Source organism: Arachis ipaensis, chromosome B10, assembly GCF_059453495.1.
Source record: "Arachis ipaensis isolate K30076 ecotype BB chromosome B10, ASM5945349v1, whole genome shotgun sequence".
Lineage (NCBI taxonomy): Eukaryota > Viridiplantae > Streptophyta > Magnoliopsida > Fabales > Fabaceae > Arachis > Arachis ipaensis.
In genome coordinates this window covers 85,454,022-85,467,500 of record NC_142435.1, presented here as the reverse complement: position 1 = coordinate 85,467,500, position 13,479 = coordinate 85,454,022, and the positions used below count along the sequence as shown (strand labels likewise).

General features: G+C 38.9%; 1 non-coding gene across 1 annotated transcript; it reads right to left on the bottom strand.

The window, feature by feature from the left end:
- Nucleotides 1–9,817: 9,817 nt before the first annotated feature.
- Nucleotides 9,818–9,925, bottom strand: LOC148580705 (small nucleolar RNA R71). The gene has a single exon (XR_015895217.1). It is a non-coding gene; the product is annotated as a small nucleolar RNA R71 (small nucleolar RNA).
- Nucleotides 9,926–13,479: the final 3,554 nt, after the last annotated feature.

The following is a 13,479-nucleotide window of genomic DNA, read 5'->3' as shown; positions in this document are numbered from 1 at the left end:
AAGGAAAATTAAAAGAGAGTTCTCTACTCTACTCCTACTCCTACTGCTCTCTAATGGAGCCAGCCTCCTTTCTAAAATAAAACAAATGCCTTTTTATAGGCTTTCTACAAAATAAAAATGAAAATGAAATCGAAATCAAATTGCAAATTAAATGAAATTCCTAATTCTAGCTTTTTCTTGTGCCTTTGAGTGATGATATTGAGTTCTAATTGCTTTGAGGCTTCAATGGGCTTGAATTAATTGAGTCAGATTGCACTTATGGTGGGCTCTTTTGGTTTGTGAAGAAATGGATCCAAAATGGCACTTGATTTGAAAATGAACCAAGGGGCTAGCTCAGTGAGGAGAATGAACGTAGCGCTGCTAGCTCCTTGTGTCAAGCCTTCAAACCAAGCCTCATACATAGCGCTCAGTGAATGATTTGAACGTAGCGCTACATGCTTGAGTTGGTCTCCACTTTCGAACTTTGGCTGCCCCCTCTTGGTTTCAATTTCCTTATAGCAAAGTAGCGCTCAGTTAATTGAACTAACGTAGCGCCCTTTCTTGTTGGCCTTGGTTCCCATTTTGAACCTTGGTGGCTTCCCTTTGCTAGAAATTTACTTGCTTTTCTTTTCATGGGCCATGAAAACGTGAAATTTTTTTACGTAGCGCTTTCTTCAATTGAGCGCTGGCCTTGTTTGAGCCTTGCACCCCTCTTTGATCCTTGGCTGTTTCATTTTGTGATTGGGTTTTTTGCACTAAAAATGCCTTTCACTTGTGCTTCAATTTCATGCCAAATATAGATTGTTATATATCGTTGGAAAGCTCTGAATGTCAGATTTTCAACGCAACTGGAATCACATCAATTGAACATCTGTAGCTCAAGTTATGGCCCTTTGAAAGAGGCATGGTCATGCTGTCACAAGCCTAAGAAAAAGCCCGAAAAAGTGAAAAATTCCAACGTAGGCTCTATTTATTGAATGCTAGGCTTCACGTTCTCATGCTTTCATGGTCATGGGCCATGCTTTTAAAAGCGTGGCCTAAGGCATCAAAGTGTGCTCCAACTTCAAAGTGTGCTCCAAAACTCTTTTTTTTTCCTTTTTAGTTTATTTTGTGCTTTTTTGCTTCTTTTTCTTCTTATTTCCTACAAAGTTTATCAAATTAAAAGATCAAAGAAATATACCATTTAAGCACAAAAGAATGCAATATTTAAGAACTACTTATCAATTTTTTGTATGAAAAAGTATAGAAAAACATGACATGATGACATGTCATCATGGTGCTATATGTGTGATTGTTTAGCTAGTTCACTAATAAGTATGAAAGGTAGATTGTCTCTTTTTAGTATGAACTTGGTTGCTCTCTATGAAACTTTAGCAAATAAAGCTCCTTGGAAGAAAGAAAGAACAAAAATGAAAGAAACAAAGAATAAAGCTAGGCACCAATAGTTTGAACTTTAAGGCATGTGTCTGTGGTGTTTCTGTGCAAGGATATGCTTGAATGAGTAAGTTCTTAGGAGTGCTTCATCACTTGACAACTTGGGTTAACTAACCCGGGATTGTCAACTGAAAATTCACAATCAAGAGCAACCTTGTCACAAAACATTTAGCAACCCAAAGAGGTGCTGGACACCAAGGTCTGAAGAATGAATAACAAACCATGTGCCTGTAGTGAATATGTGCTGAGGAAAGACTTGGATAATTAAGTCCTTAGGGGTGTTTCAATACTTAGCACCTTGAACCAACTGGTTCGGGAGTGTTGACTGAAAGCCTACTTTAAAGAGTTGCCTCAAAAATAGAACCCTGAGCTGCTGCAATTAAAGAATGAATACTCAACAACAACAACAACAACAACAAAGCCTTGTCCCACTAAGTGGGGTCGGCTACATGAATCAAACGACGCCATTGTGCTCTGTCATGTATCATGTCTACAGAGAGACCGTTTACATGTAGATCTCGTTTGACCACCTCATGGATGGTCTTCTTAGGTCTTCCTCTGCCTTTCGCCCTTTGTCCATCTTCCATCTCATCCACCCTCCTGACTGGATGTTCTATCGGTCTTCTTCCCACATGTCCAAACTACCTGAGACGCGATTCAACCATCTTTTCCACAATGGGTGCTACTCCAACTCTCTCCCTTATATCTTCATTCCTTATTTTATCCAATCGCGTATGACCACTCATCCATCTCAACATCTTCATCTCTGTCACACTCAACTTATGTTCGTGCTCCCCTTTAGCCGCCCAACACTCCGTACCATACAGCATAGCCGGTCTTATAGCGGTGCGATAGAATTTACCTTTAAGTTTTAAAGGCACTTTTTTGTCGCATATAAAACCAGATGCACTCCGCCATTTTGACCAACCTGCTTGGATCCTATGATTTACATCCTGTTCAATCTCTCCATTATCCTGTATGATGCACCCAAGATACTTAAAACTTTTAACTTTTCGCAGGATGTTTTCTCCAATCTTCACCTCTATATTGGAGTTTTCCCTTCTCAGACTGAACTTACATTCCATATATTCCGTCTTGCTACGGCTTATGCGCAGACCATACACTTCTAGAGCTTCTCTCCATAGCTCCAACTTCTTATTTAGGTCTTCCCTTGACTCTCCCATAAGGACGATATCATCGGCAAAAAGCATGCACCATGACACAGGCTCTTGGATGTGCTCTGTGAGTACTTCCAAGACTAATGTGAAAAGGTATGGACTTAAGGATGATCCCTGGTGTAATCCTATACCAATAGGGAATTCCTCTGTCACACCACCTTGAGTCTTCACACTACATGTCTTTAATTGCCCGAATATATGCGATCCTTACTCTCCTCTTTTCTAAAACCTTCCATAAGACTTCCCTTGGTACTCTATCATACGCTTTTTCCAAATCAATAAACACCATGTGTAGATCTCTTTTATTACTACGATACCTCTCCATCATCCTTCTTAATAGGTATATCGCTTCAGTGGTAGATCTGCCTGGCATAAATCCAAATTGGTTCTCTGTTACTTGTGTCTCTTTTCTCAACCTCCGTTCTATCACCCTTTCCCATAACTTCATAGTATGACTCATAAGCTTAATCCCTCTATAGTTTCCGCAACTTTGTATATCCCCCTTATTCTTGTAGATAGGTACCAAGGTGCTCTTTCTCCACTCATCAGGCATCTTCTTTGACCTTAAAATCTCATTAAAAAGCTTGGTTAACCAGTTGATGCCTTTTTCTCCAAGACCCTTCCAAACCTCAATCGGGATATTATCAGGTCCTACTGCCCTGCCATTTTTCATCTGCTTTAGAGCCTCTTTTACCTCGAAGTCTCGAATCCTTCGATAGTAGTTAAAGTTTTGATCTTCTTCCCTTGTGCATAATCGACCAAGGCTCGGAAGAGTCTTCTGTCCCTCATTAAATAACTCGTAGAAGTAGCTCTTCCACCTTTCATTAATCTTTTCCTCTTGAGCCAACACCTCTCCATCCTTATCCTTTATGCACTTAACCTGATCCAAATCTCTCATTCTTCTTTCCCGACTCTTTGCGATTCTATATATACCTTTTTCTCCTTCTTTCGTGCCCAAAGACTGGTAGAGACCCTCATATGCTCTTGTTCTTGCTTCACTTACAGCCACTTTTGTCTCTTTCTTAGCCGCCTTATATTTTTCCCAGTTATCTGCATTGCGGCATAAAGACCACTCTTTAAAGCATTCCCTTTTTATCTTTATCTTTTCTTGTATACTCGCATTCCACCACTAGGACTCCTTGTCTCTTGGTCCTATTCCTTTAGATTCACCAAAACTTTCTTTTGCTGTTCTTCTAATAACTTCTACCATCTCCCTCCACATTTCTTCCGCGCTTCCATTCCCATCCCACTTTGCCTCTTCTCCTACCCGTCTTAGGAAGCTTCTTTGTTCCTCCCCTTTCATCCGCCACCACCTCGTCCTTGGGTTCTTCGTATGATGTCTTTTCCTCAACTTTTGCTTAACGCGAAAATCCATGACGAGCACCCTATGTTGTGTTGTCAAACTCTCTCCCGGGATAATTTTACAGTTAATGCAAAATTTCCGGTCGACTCTCCTCAACAAGAAGAAGTCGATTTGAGAGCTTGTCATGCCACTCTTATAGGTTATAAGATGTTCGTCTCTCTTTTTAAAACATGTATTTGCGATGAGAAGATCAAAAGTTGAGGAAAAGTCCAAAATAGTTTTACCCTCGGCATTGATCACCCCAAAACCATGGCCTCCGTGAATACTCCCATATCCAGTCACTTCTCTCCCAACATGGCCATTTAAATCTCCTCCTAAGAAAATCTTATCTCCCAAAGGTATGCCTTGAACCAAACTCTCTAGATCCTCCCAAAACCTTATCTTGTGTTGTTCGTCCGAACCCACTTGCGGTGCATAGGCGCTAATCACATGGAAAGCACCTCCCTCCACCACAAGTTTGATAGAGATGATCCGATCTCCCACCCTCTTGACATCCACTACGTCTTTCTTCCACTGCTTATCCACAATTATTCCAACCCCATTCCTATTCTTCACCTTTCCTGTATACCAAAGTTTGAAACCAGAAGTATCCAACTCCCTAGCCTTTGCACCAACCCATTTCGTTTCTTGTAGGCACATAATGTTAATCTTCCTCCTTGTCATGGTGTCCACCACCTCCATGGACTTTCCTGTTAGAGTGCCTATGTTCCATGTCCCAAATCTCAACCTTCTGTCGCTTCGACCTTTACCTTTTCCTTTGTGAACTAGCTTATTTACCCTCGTCCGTTCACGAAAACGCGAGAACCCTTGCTCATTTAACACTACATCCGGGCACCAATGCAGCGGCTCTTGCTTCGACACCGTACTCGAGCCATACGGCGCGTTGCTTCCGGGCAACGACCTAGCTTTAGCGCAATAATGTCTTTGATTCATGTCATGGGGGTTCGGCTATATTTTTATGTTGGTTGCCGAAGACCTAACACAACCCTCCTCCTTTATCCGGGCTTGGGACCGGCTATGTACCGCAAGTGTAACATAGGCGGAGTTTAAAGAATGAATACTCAGCAAAAGAAAAACAAAGAAATCAAATACCAAGGATGAGTGAATAACAAGGATTCATAGCAGTACCTTAGTTAACATTAAAAGAGACATTTCTCACCTAGAAATTAATAAAAGTTGAGCTGCAACATATCATGCATAAAACCCCATAAATCAAGTTCAATTGCTTTCTCATAAGGACATACATTGCCTTTTGTCTTCATTCATTCTTCTCATAATTCACTGCTTGCTTGGGGACAAGCAAGATTTATGTTTGGTGTTGTGATGCTAAGGCATCTTAGGCTAGTTTCACTAGCCTTTTTCTATTGTTTTTATTAGGTTTTATGCACTTTCTTGAGCTATAAGTAAGCATTTGGATTAAAAGTTCATGTATACCTTGATTCATTCAAAGATGGTTAATTTGATGCATTTTTATGAGATTTTTGCCATAATTACTTGTGTGCTAAGAATGATGCAATTTCTTGTGATTTTAGCAAGTCTTTGATGCATGTATTGGTTGATGATAGGTAAAGAAAGGCATGAGAAGAAGTTGATGAATGGCCATGGAAAGAAGAAGAGGAAGCAACGTTGGTGGCCAAAGTTGGCCCACCAACGTTGCCTCAAACGTTGGAGGAAGGGCAATGCTACACTTTGCAAATTCTAGTACCAACGTTGGAGGGAATGTTGGTGAGCCAACGTTACCTCCAACGATTTTCAATACAGTTTGCTTTCTGAAAATTGGAAAAATTAGCTGTCACATTGATGAGTGGATAATTTACACACTTTTTGGCATTATTTTTACATAGTTTTTAGTATGATTTAGTTAGTTTTTAGTATATTTTTATTAGTTTTTAAATAAAAATCACATGTCTAGACTTTACTATGAGTTTGTGTATTTTTCTATGATTTCAGGTAATATCTGGCTGAAATTGAGGGACTTGAGCAAAAATCATATTCAGAGGTTGAAGAAGGACTGCAGATGCTGTTGGATTCTGACCTCCCTGCACTCAAAGTGGATTTTCTGTAGCTACAGGAGTTCAAATGGCGCGCTCTCAATTGCGTTGGAAAGTAGACATCCAAGACTATCCAGCAATATATAATAGTCCATACTTTGCCCGAGTTTAGATGACTCAAACTGGCGTTCAACGCCAGCTCCCTGCCCTATTCTGGAGTTAAACGCCAGAAACAGGTTACAAACTGGCGTTCAACTCCAAGGAAGACCTCTACACGTGAAAGCTTTAATGCTCAGCCCAAGCAGACACCAAGTGGGCCCCGAAAGTGGATTTCTGTATCATTTACTTATTTCTGTAACCCTAGTAACTAGTTTAGTATAAATAGGACTTTTTACTATTGTGTTAACTATCTCTGGACGTTTAGTTCTTAGATCATGGAGGCTGGCCATTCGGCCATGCCTGGACCTTATTCTTATGTATTTTCAACGGTAGAGTTTCTACACACCATAGATTAAGATGTAGAGCTCTGCTGTTCCTCATGAATTAATGCAAAGTACTATTGTTTTTCTATTCAACTCAAGCCTATTTCTTCTCTAAGATATTCATTCACACACAAGAACATGATGAATGTGATGACTATGTGATGCTCATCATCATTCTCACTTATGAATGCGTGCCTGACAAACACTTCCGTTCTACATGCAAACAAGCTTGAATGTGTATCTCTTAGCCTTCTGATCTACGATCAGAGTCTTCGTGGTATAGGCTAGAATTATTGGTGGCCATTCTTGAGATCCGGAAAGTCTAAACCTTGTCTGTGGTATTCCGAGTAGGATCTGGGAAGGGATGGCTGTGATGAGCTTCAAACTCGCGAGTGCTGAGCGTAGTGACAGACGCAAAAGGATTACTGAATCCTATTCCAGTATGATCGAGAACCGACAGATGATTAGCTGTGCGGTGACAGCGCATCTTGGACCATTTTCACTGAGAGGACGGGAAGTAGCCATTGACAATGGTGATGCCCTACATAAAGCTTGCCATGGAAATGAGTATGAAGGATTGGATGAAAGCAGTAGGAAAGCGGAGATTCAGAAGGAACTAAGCATCTCTATACGCTTATCTGAAATTCTCACCAATGAATTATATAAGTATCTCTATCCTATTCTATATTTTAATTATATTTTATTTATCAGTTCACCATAACCATTTGAATCCGCCTGACTGAGAGTTGCAAGGTGACCATAGCTTGCTTCAAGCTGACATTCTCCGTAGGATCGACCCTTACTCACGTAAGGTTTATTACTTGGACGACCCAGTGCACTTGCTAGTTAGTTGTGCGAAGTTGTGACAAAGAACTAAGATTATGAACGTGCGTATAAAGTTTTCAGCGCCGTTACCAAGGAATGAACGATCACGATTTTGCATACCATGTTTTTGGCGCTGTTGCCGGGGATTGTTCGAGTTTGGACAACTGATGGTTCATCTTGTTGCTCAGATTAGGTAATTTTATTTTAATTTTAAGTTTTTGTTTTTATTCTTTTATTTTCGAAAAATTTTCAAAAAAAATAAGATAAAAAATTAAATTATTCTATGTTCTTCAGAATTTTTAAGAATGAATTCTAGAGTTTTATGATGATCTGTTGAAGTCTGGATGGCTGTAAAGCCATGTCTAATCTTTTGGACTGAGGTTTCAACTATCATTAGAGAAGAGCTTCTTTGTCTTTCTCAGTAATTTAGCTTTTGTATGTAATGATCTGCTAAAGCTTGGCTGGCCGTTGGCCATGTCTAGTGTTTTGGACCGGAGCTTTCACTGAAAGCTTGGCTGGCTAGTAAGCCATGTCTAATTCCTGGACTGGAGCTTTAGACTAACATTGCATGATTCCTGGAATTCTCATTAGAAATTTTGAAATCCTTATTTTTTTCTTTATCCAATTAATTTTCGAAAAAAATTATAAAAAAAATTTAATAAAATCATAAAACCAAAAATAATTTTGTGTTTCTTGTTTGAGTCTATTGTCAATTTATAAGTTTGGTGTCAATTGCATGTTTATCTCTTTCTTGCATTTTTCGAAAATTCATGCATTGCATTCTTCAAGATTTTCAAGTTGTTCTTGATGAATCTTCTTGTTTGATCTTCATATTTTCTTGTTGTGTGTTGCATCTTATTTTTCATATGCATTTTCAATTTGTTAGTGTCTAATTATTAAAATTTTTTAAGTTTGGTGTCTTGCATGTTTTTCTTTTCTTAAAAAATTTTGAAAAATAAGTCTTTGGAGTTCATCTTGATATTCAAAGTGTTCATGGTGTTCATCTTGACATTCAAAGTGTTCTTGCATGCATCATGTGTTTTGATCTTGAATTTTCATGTTTTGAGTAATTTTTATGTTTTTCTCTCTCCTCATTAAAAATTTAAAAATAAAAAAAATATCTTTCCCTTATTTCACTCATAAATTTTTGAAAATTTGAGTTGACTTTTTCAAAACATTTTAAAATTTAGTTGTTTCTTATGAGTCAAATCAAATTTTCAATTTAAAAATTCTATCTTTTTCAAATCTTTTTCATTTTTTCTTTCATAATTTCCAAATTTTCAAAATTTATTTTCAAAATCTTTTTCTTATTTTTATTTCATATTTCCAAAATTAATGCTAACAATTAATGTGATCTGATCGATTCAAAAATTTTAAGTTGTTACTTGCCTAGTAAGAAAGGTTCAATCTTTAAATTTTAAAATCATATCTTTTTGTTTCTTGTTAGACAAGTAACCAACTTTAATTTTCAAAATCAAATCTTTTTAAATTTCTTTTTCAAATCTTTTTCAAAATAAAATGTCAATCACATCTTTTTCAAAATCAATTTCAAAATCTTTTCTAACTTCTTATCTTTTCAAAATTGATTTTCAAATCTTCTTCAATTAATTTTATCTTTTTGTTTGATTCTTATCTTTTTCAAAACCACCTAACTAATTATCTCTCTCTAATTTTCAAAAATCACTTCCTCTTTTTCAAAATTCCTTTTTAATTAACTAATTATTTTAAATTTTAATTTAATTTAATTTAATTTTTCTTTTTAAAATTTTCGAATTCTAACTAATTTTAAATTGAAAAAACAAAAATATTTTTATTTTATTTTATTTAATTTTCGAATTCTTCCCTCTCTCATCTCCTTCTAATTATTTATTTATTTACTAACACTTCTCTTCATCTCAAAATTCGAACCCTCTCTTCCTCTTGGTGTTAGAATTTCTCTTCTTCTATTCTTTTCTTCTTCTACTCACATAAAGGAATCTCTATACTGTGACATAGAGGATTCCAAATTTTCTTTTGTGTTCTCTTCTTTTTCATATGAGCAGGAACAAGGATAAGAACATTCTTGTTGAGGCTAATCCTGAACCTGAAAGGACTCTAAAGAGGAAGCTAAGGGAAGCTAAAGCACAACTCTCTGGAGAAAATCTGACAGAAATTTTCGAAAAAGAAGGAGACATGGCCGAAAATAATAACAATGCAAGGAAGATGCTTAGTGACTTTACTGCACCAAATTCCAATTTACATGGAAGAAGCATCTCAATCCCTACCATTGGAGCAAAAAATTTTGAGCTAAAGCCTCAATTAGTTTCTCTGATGCAACAGAATTGCAAGTTTCATGGACTTCCATCAGAAGATCCTTTTCAGTTCTTAACTGAGTTTTTGCAAATCTATGATACTGTTAAGACCAATGGGGTTGATCCCGAGGTCTACAGGCTTATGCTTTTCCCGTTTGCTGTAAGAGACAGAGCTAGAATATGGTTGGACTCTCAACCTAAAGGTAGCCTGAACTCTTAGGATAAGCTGGTCACGGCTTTCTTAGCCAAGTTCTTTCCTCCTCAAAAGCTTAGCAAGCTTAGAGTGGATGTTCAAACCTTCAAACAGAAAGAAGGTGAATCCCTCTATGAAGCTTGGGAGAGATACAAGCAACTGACCAAAAAGTGTCCTTCTGACATGCTTTTAGAATGGACCATCTGGGATATATTCTATGATGGTCTATCTGAACTATCTAAGATGTCATTGGACCATTCTGCAGGTGGATCCATTCACCTAAAGAAAATGCCTGCAGAAGCTCAAGAACTCATTGACATGGTTACAAATAACTAGTTCATATACACTTCTGAAAGGAATCCTGTGAGTAATGGGACGCCTCGGAGGAAGGGAGTTCTTGAAATTGATACTCTGAATGCCATATTGGCTCAGAACAAAATATTGACTCAGCAAGTCAATATGATTTCTCAGAGTCTAAATGGATTGCAAGCTGTATCCAACAGTACTCAAGAGGCATCTTCTGAAAAAAAAGCTTATGATCCTGAGAACCCTACAATAGCAGAGGTGAATTACATGGGAGAACCCTATGGAAACACCTAAAATCTCTCATGGAGAAATCATCCAAATTTCTCATGGAAGGATCAACAAAAGCCTCAACAAGGCTTTAATAATGGTGGAAGAAACAGGTTCAGCAATAGCAAACCTTTTCCATCATCCACTCAGCAACAGACAGAGAATTCTGAGCAGAATCCATCTAGCTTAGCAAATATAGTCTCTGATCTATTTAAGGCCACTCTAAGTTTCATGAATGAAACAAGGTCCTCCATTAGAAATTTAGAGGCACAAGTGGGCCAGCTGAGTAAAAGAGTCACTGAAACTCCTCCTAGTGCTCTCCCAAGCAATACAGAAGAGAATCCAAAAGGAGAGTGCAAGACCATTACCTTACTTGGTGTGGCCGAACCCAGAGAGGAGGAGGAGGACGTGAATCCTAGTGAGGAAGACCTCCTGGAATGCTCAGTGACCAATAAGGAGTTTCCCTTTGAGGAACCAAAGGAATCTGAGGCTCATCTAGAGACCATAGAGATTCCATTGAACCTCCTTTTACCATTCATGAGCTCTAATGACTATTCATCTTCTGAAGAAAATGAAGACATTACTGAAGAGCAAGTTGCTCAATATTTAGGAGCAATCATGAAGCTGAATGCCAAATTATTTGGTAATGAGACTTGGGAGGATGAATCTCCATTGCTCATCAAGGAACTAAATACCTTGGTTCAGCAAACTTTACCTCAAAAGAAATAGGATCCTGGTAAATTCCTAATTCCCTGTAAAATAGGCACCATGACCTTTGAAAAGGCTCTGTGTGACCTAGGGTCAGGAATAAACTTAATGCCACTCTCTGTAATGGAGCAACTTGGGATCTTTGAGGTGCAAGCTGCCAGAATCTTATTAGAGATGGCAGACAACTCAAGAAAACAGGCTTATGGACAAGTAGAGGATGTGTTAGTAAAGGTTGAAGGCCTTTACATCCCTGCTGATTTCATAATCCTAGACACTGGGAAGGATGAGGATGAATCCATCATCCTTGGAAGACCCTTCCTAGCCACAGCAAAAGCTGTGATTGATATGGACAGAGGAGAGTTGGTCCTGCAACTAAATGAGGACAACCTTGTGTTTAAAACTCAAGGATCTCCTTCTGTAACCATGAAGAGTAAGCATGAAAAGCTTTTCTCACTGCAGAGTCAACCAAAGCCCCCACAGTCAACTTTAAGTTTGGTGTTGGGAGGCCACAACCAAACTCTAAGTTTGGTGTTGAACCCCCATATTCAAACTTTAAGTTTGGTGTGGGGAGGTCCCAACAATGCTCTGAACATCTGTGAGGCTCCATGAGAGCTCACTGTCAAGCTATTGACATTTAAGAAGCGCTTGTTGGGAGGCAACCCAATGTTATTTAATTATATCTATTTATTTTCTATTGTTATTTTATGATTTTTTAGGTTGATGATCATGTGGAGTCACAAAAACTACTGAAAAATAAAAAAGCAGAATGAAAAATATCATTAAAAACAGCTCACCCTGGAGGAAGAACTTACTGGCGTTTAAACGCCAGTAAGAGGCATCAAACTGGCGTTTAACACCAGAAAGAAGCATCAAGTTGGCGTTAAACGCCAGAAACAAGCACCAAACTGGCATTTAACGCCAGAACAGAGCATGGAAGTGGCATTAAACGCCAGAAACAGGCTACATTTGGGCGTTTAACGCCAAAAACAAGCAGCAAGCTGGCGTTTGCCAGACATGCATGCTAAGGGCGTTTTACACGCCTAACTGGAGCAGGGATGTTAAGTCCTTGACCCCACAGGATCCCCACCTTTTCTTCTCTCCTCTTCACACCTTTTCATAACTCTCTTCCACAAATACCCCTCACCAATCACCTCAATCACTCTTTCCCATCACCTCTTCACCACTCACATCCATCCTCTCTTCCCCAAAAACCCCACCTACCTCCAAAATTCAAACTCTTTTCCCTCCCAAACCCAACCCTAATGGCCGAACCCTAAACCTCCCCCCCACTCCTATATAAACCCTTCATTTCTTCCTCATTTTCACACAACACAATCCTTTCTTCTTCCCCTTGGCCGAATATACACCTCTCTCCCTCTCCTCCATTTTTCTTCTTCTTCTCCTTCTTTCTTTCTTCTTTTGCTCGGGGACGAGCAAACATTTTAAGTTTGGTGTGGTAAAAGCATTGCTTTATGTTTTTCCATAACCATTAATGGCACCTAAGGCCAGAGAAACCTCAAGAAAGAGGAAAGGGAAGGAAATTGCTTCCACCTCTGAGTCATGGGAGATGGAGAGATTCATCTCAAAGGTCTGTTAAGACCACTTCTATGAAGTTATGGCCAAGAAGAAAGTGATCCCTGAGGTTCCTTTCAAGCTCAAAAAGAATGAGTACCCGGAGATCCGACATGAGATCCGAAGAAGAGGTTGGGAAGTTCTCACCAACCCCATTCAACAAGTCAGAATCTTAATGGTTCAAGAGTTCTATGCAAACGCATGGATCACTAAGAACCATGATCAAAGTGTGAACCCGAATCCAAAGAATTGGCTTACAATGGTTTGGGGGAATTACTTAGATTTCAATCCAGAAAATGTAAGGTTGGTGTTGAATTTGTCAATGATGTAAGAAAACGCACGCCTCTACACTAGAAGTGTCAACTTTGATCAAAGGTTGGACCAAGTCCTCATGGACATATGTGTGGAAGGAGCTCAATGGAAAGTTGACTCAAAAGCCAAGCCGGTTCAATTGAGAAGACTGGACCTTAAGCCTGTAGCTAGAGGATGGTTGGAGTTTATTCAACGCTCAATCATTCCTACTAGCAACCGGTCTGAAGTTACTATAGACCGGGCCATCATGATCCATAGTATCATGATTGGGGAGGAAGTGGAAGTCCATGAGATTATACCTCAAGAACTTTATAAGGTGGCTGAAAAGTCTTCCACTTTGGCAGGGTTAGCCTTTCCTCACCTCATTTGTCACCTCTGCAATTCGGCTGGAATTGACATAGAGGGAGCTATCCTCATTGAAGAGGACAAGCCCGACACTAAGAAAAGGATGGAGCAAACAAGAGATCATGGACCTCAACAAGAGCATGAGGAAATTCCTCACCATGAAATCCCTGAGATACCTCAGGGGATGCACTTTCCTCCACAAAACTATTGGGAGCAAATCAACACCTCCCTAG